The sequence below is a fragment of the Saccostrea cucullata genome, unplaced genomic scaffold (genome assembly GCF_032062105.1).
Source record: "Saccostrea cucullata isolate Sc308-1 unplaced genomic scaffold, CSIRO_AGI_Scuc_v1 ctg3123, whole genome shotgun sequence".
In the NCBI taxonomy this organism is placed as follows: domain Eukaryota; kingdom Metazoa; phylum Mollusca; class Bivalvia; order Ostreida; family Ostreidae; genus Saccostrea; species Saccostrea cuccullata.
The window spans coordinates 49,464-58,135 of NW_026929828.1; the positions used below are offsets into that span (position 1 = coordinate 49,464).

Here is an 8,672-nt window from a genome sequence, read left to right on the forward strand (position 1 = left end):
GTTATTGCTACTTATTTTAAACAAAATATATAAATTCAAATGAAGTCTAAAAAAAAAAGTGTAGTCTAGTATCTCATCATTTTGCATTTTAAAATTGATCTTAAAACAAAAATAACGATGTACATCCTTTTGGAAAATATACTCAAACTTACACCTGCACCCCCACTCCCATCCCTTAAAATAAAAAAAAAAAAAAACCAACAAGCAATTGATTTTTAATTTTCAAAAAAATAAAAATCAAACAACATAAATGTACATTTCGGTTTAATAATTAATTCTCACATTTAAAATGAGATCGCTAATTAAAAAAGACGAAAACTATGACAGTTAATAAATAGAAATTCGCCATACCGAATGCAATGTTCATAAAAGATCCTTTTGTCTTAAACATGTTAAAGCTGAACACTACTCAGAAACATAAGTAATCAGAGATTACATAGCTCAATTCAAAAAATGATTACTTCAAGTAAGACACGGTCTCACATTTAACTAATAATCAAGAAGTTAATTTAAGGTTTGCAGTAACTTGAGAATAGACATCCAAATACTTGAAACTCGTTGCCCATCAAGAAAATGTAATTCAAATCCACGACCCATGTAAATGTTATCTTTTTTAGATCAACTTTCAAAAATCGATTCATCTTCTTTTTCTGAAAAGTAAGTCAGGCCTGGGGGCCATAAAACTTAAATGAGCTCACTTTTGATCTAAGTCTCACTTTTCCACTATATATTCCTTTTGTAAAAGTGAGACTGAGATCAAAAGTGAGCTCGTCTAAGTTCTATGGCCCCCAGGCCAGGTCCTGAATGTCGCCGTCTGGAGAAGGCAATGGCAAGAATGAATCGGGATTGTGCTTGTTCTTCTGAAAAGTCTTTAACTCATACTTCATGTATACCTGTCAAAAAAAATACAGTAAAATATATTTTTTAATGATAATGTAGAATTTTTTTAAAGGTTATGTTTTAATTTATTGTAAAATAATATTGTTGTCTTGATTTTATGGCACTTATAACATGTACTAACCATTGATCTGGATGTCTTTAATAGTTGCTTTCCTTAAATTTGTGAACTATATTCAGATCACAAATTGTGTGTTCAAGTCATAGGTTTGTTCTTTCAACTTTATGAATGTCCGACGCCTGCTGGTGTTGCTGCAACAATAGAGTGGCCTAGATCATCAAAGTTCCACTGATGTTCACTTTCAGTGGTATCTGAACTCTACAAAGGAATACAGAAGCAAATGTTTATTTATAACACATACAAAAATTCCGAGTTACTAATTAAAATTCATCGAAATTTATTTATAGCATAGTTGTCATGTACTTTGAACTACTTTCTTATATTGGTAAAAGGTGAAAAAGTACAGTCAAACTTGTTTTAAGCTTTGGGAAGTCCGGAAACTAGTTACTTAAGACAGGTGGCCTCTTATTCCAGTTTGCCCAAGAAGTAGCCAGTCGGTCAATAAATAAACAGCAATAACCACTAGAGTTCATTTAATTAAACATGTCAATTTCACAAAACCTTTGTATGTGTGTATATATATATTAATCCATGCTTATTTAAAAAAATATCAAATTAAAGAATTCCAAAGCTTTAAGGTTTTGTGCATGTTTCTGTTCCTACAAAACATTTAAACTTCATACATTCATGAGTGTTCTTTTGTTACATTCAAATATATGATAATTGAATTACAGTATCATTCAAGAAGAAATACATGTGCCTTACTACTATCTATTTTTTTAATAAGAAAAAATACACAAGCTTTAATTAAAAGACAGTTTAATGGTGAATTAAATAAAGTAAAAAAAAATATTTCAGTAAGTGTCAATAAAATCCATCTAATAACTTCACTATCATATGTTCAGGTAATGATCAGCAGTGTAACCCCCCCCCCTTCAATTAATCCTCGATCAACTAGTTTGCTGAAGTTTTTAAAGTCTGGTAAATTTTTGATATTATTTTTAGCTGTCAGAATTTCTATCTAACATTCAGACACACACAAAAAATTATTCAATTGACCGAAGATTTGTATTTACGCAGTTTAAAATCATTCTACTACAACACAGGTGTAAAGTGCAGTAGAGCGTAACTAATCCCTATCGATCGTCTCCTGATAGTGAAATTCACGAAATAATCATGCTATACAAAACATTTGTTTTGACAAGAGTTGCAATTAGAGCTTCTACACGGAATCAAAATCTAACAGGTGTGAAAATACTGATAGCCCTGTATTAGCTAAGTCACATACTCTCACTGTAAATATTCAAAGTAATGATGAATTAATATAGTAAATTACAAAATGTAGCTTTAAGCTTGAATTTCTTTAAGTTTAGGTATGGAAAAACTATTAATTGTGATTCAATTCTTTTAAATTTTCAATCGTCGATCTTGAAAAATAAGTACAAATTGATCTTACGGGACAATTATATTTTTTTCATTAAAACAAACAGAGTTATATATACGTATCTAAAGGTAATTTGTTTAATTTCTTTAATAGGTGAATTTAATTATCGGGCACATAATTATACAAGCGAATGTGTAAAAAATGTGACATATTGGGTAATTTAACAACTGGTTAAAATGGCCTGCACTCATTTATAAACATTGATTGTCATTTATCAAATTGATATACATGTACCACTAAATTTTACAACCCCATGTTGATTCCTACGAAGCCTACTTGCTGTGAAAATTTATTGCAGTGACATTGTTAATTCCATTTTTCCATTCTGATTTTCTCTCTGTAGATTAAGGTACAATTACAAGTACATGTAAACAAATGTGTGAAGAGTAGATAAACAATTGGTACGTATCTAGAATGAATTCAAAGAGAGAGAGAGAGAGAGAGAGAGAGAGAGAGAGAGCAATTATGCAATTATACTACGAAACAGGATAAAATTAAAGCCAAAAATATTCAATTTGAAAAAAATTAAACACGGAAGATTTAAAAATTAATTGGGAGGGGTGGAAGAGGGGTGAAAAATCCAGAGATTTTGTCTACCGTAGGAAGAATCACATGTATTTATGTTATGAGATATCTGCACATATTTACCATATGTATAGAGAAAATTCAAATTAAGAAAAAAACACTATCGTTTTTGGAAGTAAATAAGCGAAGTAGTACTCCAACACGCATTAAATTATGGAGATTTTTTGACAGTTGGAGCATGTTATATAGAAAATTTAAATGGTTTGGATTTTTTTAGCAAAAAACGAGTGAAAATACGTACCAGGTGTGCTTTGCATGTATTGCATGTGTATAAATAATATAATCTTTTTTACTGGCCAATGGGGCGACCTACTTGCAGAAAACCACTAGCCCGACCCCCGGGTATCGGTCGATTTTCATTGCAGACCTCTGATTAAAAAAAGAACTATCAGTGCATTCATTATTATTTTTTTTTTTTTTACAAAAGCCCGTTTTCAATAGGTATGTGTTTATGTGGATTACAGATTTCCTTTCCTTGACTTTAAATAAATTCTACAACTGCATAATGTACGTATGAAGCATGTCAAACAACTTACAAAGATTTTTCTCAATGTGGTGCAACAAAATAGTAAGACTTCAGGTATTCGGAACTCCTCGATTCAATTACCGAACTCCTCTAAACAGCAGATTTCTGAATGTCTGAGCGTTTTGGGCTAAGGACATGTCCAAAATTTGGACAAAGTCTTTGTGAGGTTAAATCTAATTTTAGGTTTTTCGACCTCATAGAGTAATTTTGAACGTTAATAGATCTCTTCATCATGGGGTTAACCCCACAGTACCAAAAAAACCCACACTGCTGGAAAATACGTTCATTTTACCCCACAATGTACCTCTCGTAAGAACAGACGGACAGACAGACGGACAGACGGATCAAAAAAAAAAGTTTTCACTTATTTTCATTCAAAAAAAAAAAAAAAGAAATTCAATTAGTATGTAATATCTTTCTTTACAAAATGATAACTTTTGATCTATGACATCTTATCAATTACTTATTTTAAATTATATTCTTTAAATTTACAAATGTTTTTCCCATTTTCCAAAATTATTCAGTTTATTCTGCAATTTAAAAAAGAACTTCAATAATTTTAACATAAGATTCTCCTTGATTGATGCACACTTAAATATTTTTCTAATTTTTCTGAATAGAAAATCCCTCTTACCCACTGGCAAAACTGGGTCGATGTTTGTTTTACTGACTGTAAAATATAAATTTGAAAGTCAAAAGACTGCTGTGCAAAAATGCACAATAAAATCGAGATATACGACATTTAATTCATCATCAAAATATCTTTAAAAAAATGGTTTGTTATCTCCCAGAACTGAACATATATGATAAATTTTGATATACGTACTATCTACATGGCTATCTCTTCTACCTGTCAAAACAGTAAAAAAAAAAAAAACATTTCATGAAGTTATTTCAAAACTCAGGGATATATTGATGATATATTAAAAGATTGAATTATCATGAAAAGAAGCCTTTTGAGTATTTAAAGGAATTTGATTTTGTATTGAAATCGGAATTATCATGGGGTTCTAAAATCTTTTAGTGTGATTAATTAACATTATAATCATTCTTTGCTTGTTTTAAAATGAATATCACCATTGGAGAAGATATCACGAGAGAAAGAGCCGGTCGGTACTTCGGATTAAAAAACTATTTAAATTTTAGATATTTAATCAATCACAATTATATGCTTTCATGAAGTATCTAGAATAAGACAATTTGTTGAACAATTATATATTTTTTTTCAATTGTATATTTTTTATATTAAGAATGCATCTAGGTGTTTTTTTCTTTTGTCAGAAACTAATTAGTCAAAAGTATTTATTCTGTCCCAAGTCCTACAGAAAACTGCATTTTCCTCTTTGTTATTTTATACATATATCTTTATTGAAAATCGATATTTAATTAATATTTTCACATTTATCAAAATTGAAAAAGTTGAAAACGCATCATTTTCTTCATTATGTGCTAATAATTATTCAGGTGAAATTAAGGGAGAAAGGTTTTTCATCATTGATAACATCATAATGAATCTACCATCATTTGAATTTCTACAGTAAGAACCTTAGCTCATAATCCTCTCGTATTTTATAAGATTTTAATACCTCGTATACTAACATTCTCCAAAATCAAAAAAAAAAAAGTGTTCCATTATTTTCATTCAAAAAAGTAAGAAATTCAATTAGTATGTAATATCTTTCTTTACAAATTGATATCTTTTGATCTATGACATCTTATCAATTACTTATTTTAAATTATATTCTTTAAATTTACAATTGTTATTCCCATTTTCCAAAATTATTCAGTTTATTCTGCAATTTAAAAAAGAACTTCAATAATTTTAACATAAGATTCTCCTTGATTGATGCACACTTAAATATTTTTCTAATTTTTCTGAATAGAAAATCCCTCTTACCCACTGGCAAAACTGGGTCAATGTTCGTTTTACTGACTGTAAAATATAAATTTGAAAGTCAAAAGACTGCTGTGCAAAAATGCACAATATAATCGAGATATACGACATTTAATTCATCATCAAAATATCTTTATAATAAAAAAAATGGTTTGTTACCTCCCAGAACTGAACATATATGATAAATTTTGATATACGTACTATCTACATGGCTATCTCTTCTACCTGTCAAAACAGTAAAAAAACATTTCATGAAGTTATTTCAAAACTCAGGGATATATTGATGATATATTAAAAGATTGAATTATCATGAAAAGAAGCCTTTTGAGTATTTAAAGGAATTTGATTTTGTATTGAAATCGGAATTATCATGGGGTTCTAAAATCTTTTAATGTGAGCAATGCCCATTATAATCATTCTTTGCTTGTTTTAAAATGAATATCACCATTGGAGAAAATATCATGAGAGAAAGAGCTGATCGGTACTTCGGATTAAAAAACTATTTAAATTTTAGATATTTAATCAATCACAATTATATGCACGCATGAAGTCTCTAGAATGAGACAATTTGTTGAACAATTATATTTCATTTTTTGAATTGTATATTTTTTATATTAGGAATGCATCGAGGTGTTTTTTTTTTTTTTTTGTCAGAAACTTATTAGTCAAAAGTATTTATTCTGTCCCCAGTCCAACAGAAAATTGCATTTGTTCTCTTTATTATTTTATACACATATCTTTATTGAAAATCGGTATTTAATTAATTTTTTCACATTTTTTTAAATTGAAAAAGTTGAAAACGCATCATTTTCTTCATTATGTGCTAATAATTATTCAGGTAAAATTTAGGGAGAAATAAGTTTTTCATCAATGATAACATCATAATGAATCTACCATCATTTGAATTTCTACACTAAGAACCTAAGCTCATAATCCTCTCGTATTTTATAAGTTTTTAATACCTCGTATACTAACATTCTCCAAAATGAAAAAAAAAGTTTTCCATTATTTTCATTCAAAAAAAGTAAGAAATTCAATTAGTATGTAATATCTTTCTTTACAAATTGATATCTTTTGATCTTTGACATCTTATCAATTACTTATTTTAAATTATATACTTTTAATTTACAAAAGTTATTCCCATTTTCCAAAATTATTCAGTTTATTCTGCAATTTAAAAAAGAACTTCAATAATTTTAACATAAGACTCTCCTTGATTGATGCACACTTAAATATTTTTCTAATTTTTCTGAATAGAAAATCCCTCTTACCCACTGGCAAAACTGGGTCAATGTTCGTTTTACTGACTGTAAAATATAAATTTGAAAGTCAAAAGACTGCTGTGCAAAAATGCAAAATATAATCGAGATATACGACATTTAATTCATCATCAAAATATCTTAAAATAAAAAAAATGGTTTGTTATCTCCCAGAACTGAACATATATGATAAATTTTGATATACGTACTATCTACATGGCTATCTCTTCTACCTGTCAAAACAGTAAAAAAACATTTCATGAAGTTATTTCAAAACTCAGGGATATATTGATGATATATTAAAAGATTGAATTATCATGAAAAGAAGCCTTTTGAGTATTTAAAGGAATTTGATTTTGTATTGAAATCGGAATTATCATGGGGTTCTAAAATCTTTTAATGTGAGCAATGCCCATTATAATCATTCTTTGCTTGTTTTAAAATGAATATCACCATTGGAGAAAATATCATGAGAGAAAGAGCTGATCGGTACTTCGGATTACAAAACTATTTAAATTTTAGATATTTAATCAATCACAATTATATGCACGCATGAAGTCTCTAGAATGAGACAATTTGTTGAACAATTATATTTCATTTTTTGAATTGTATATTTTTTATATTAGGAATGCATCTAGGTGTTTTTTTTTTTGTCAGAAACTTATTAGTCAAAAGTATTTATTCTGTTCCCAGTCCTACAGAAAACTGCATTTGTTCTCTTTCTTATTTTATACACATATCTTTATTGAAAATCGGTATTTAATTAATTTTTTCACATTTTTTTAAATTGAAAAAGTTGAAAACGCATCATTTTCTTCATTATGTGCTAATAATTATTCAGGTAAAATTTAGGGAGAAATAAGTTTTTCATCAATGATAACATCATAATGAATCTACCATCATTTGAATTTCTACACTAAGAACCTAAGCTCATAATCCTCTCTTATTTTATAAGTTTTTAATACCTCGTATACTAACATTCTGGAAAATCAAAAAAAAAAAGTTTTCCATTATTTTCATTCAAAAAAAGTAAGAAATTCAATTAGTATGTAATATCTTTCTTTACAAATTGATATCTTTTGATCTTTGACATCTTATCAATTACTTATTTTAAATTATATACTTTTAATTTACAAAAGTTATTCCCATTTTCCAAAATTATTCAGTTTATTCTGCAATTTAAAAAAGAACTTCAATAATTTTAACATAAGACTCTCCTTGATTGATGCACACTTAAATATTTTTCTAATTTTTCTGAATAGAAAATCCCTCTTACCCACTGGCAAAACTGGGTCAATGTTCGTTTTACTGACTGTAAAATATAAATTTGAAAGTCAAAAGACTGCTGTGCAAAAATGCAAAATATAATCGAGATATACGACATTTAATTCATCATCAAAATATCTTAAAATAAAAAAAATGGTTTGTTATCTCCCAGAACTGAACATATATGATAAATTTTGATATACGTACTATCTACATGGCTATCTCTTCTACCTGTCAAAACAGTAAAAAAACATTTCATGAAGTTATTTCAAAACTCAGGGATATATTGATGATATATTAAAAGATTGAATTATCATGAAAAGAAGCCTTTTGAGTATTTAAAGGAATTTGATTTTGTATTGAAATCGGAATTATCATGGGGTTCTAAAATCTTTTAATGTGAGCAATGCCCATTATAATCATTCTTTGCTTGTTTTAAAATGAATATCACCATTGGAGAAAATATCATGAGAGAAAGAGCTGATCGGTACTTCGGATTAAAAAACTATTTAAATTTTAGATATTTAATCAATCACAATTATATGCACGCATGAAGTCTCTAGAATGAGACAATTTGTTGAACAATTATATTTCATTTTTTGAATTGTATATTTTTTATATTAGGAATGCATCTAGGTGTTTTTTTTTGTCAGAAACTTATTAGTCAAAAGTATTTATTCTGTTCCCAGTCCTACAGAAAACTGCATTTGTTCTCTTTCTTATTTTATACACATATCTTT

General features: G+C 28.1%; 1 long non-coding RNA gene across 1 annotated transcript; it reads right to left on the reverse strand.

The window, feature by feature from the left end:
* Positions 1-795: 795 nt before the first annotated feature.
* Positions 796-3,524, reverse strand: LOC134282269 (uncharacterized). Its single transcript, XR_009995256.1, has 3 exons — positions 3,229-3,524; positions 1,022-1,216; positions 796-893 (listed from the first exon to the last, which is right to left on the reverse strand). It is a non-coding gene; the product is annotated as an uncharacterized LOC134282269 (long non-coding RNA).
* Positions 3,525-8,672: the final 5,148 nt, after the last annotated feature.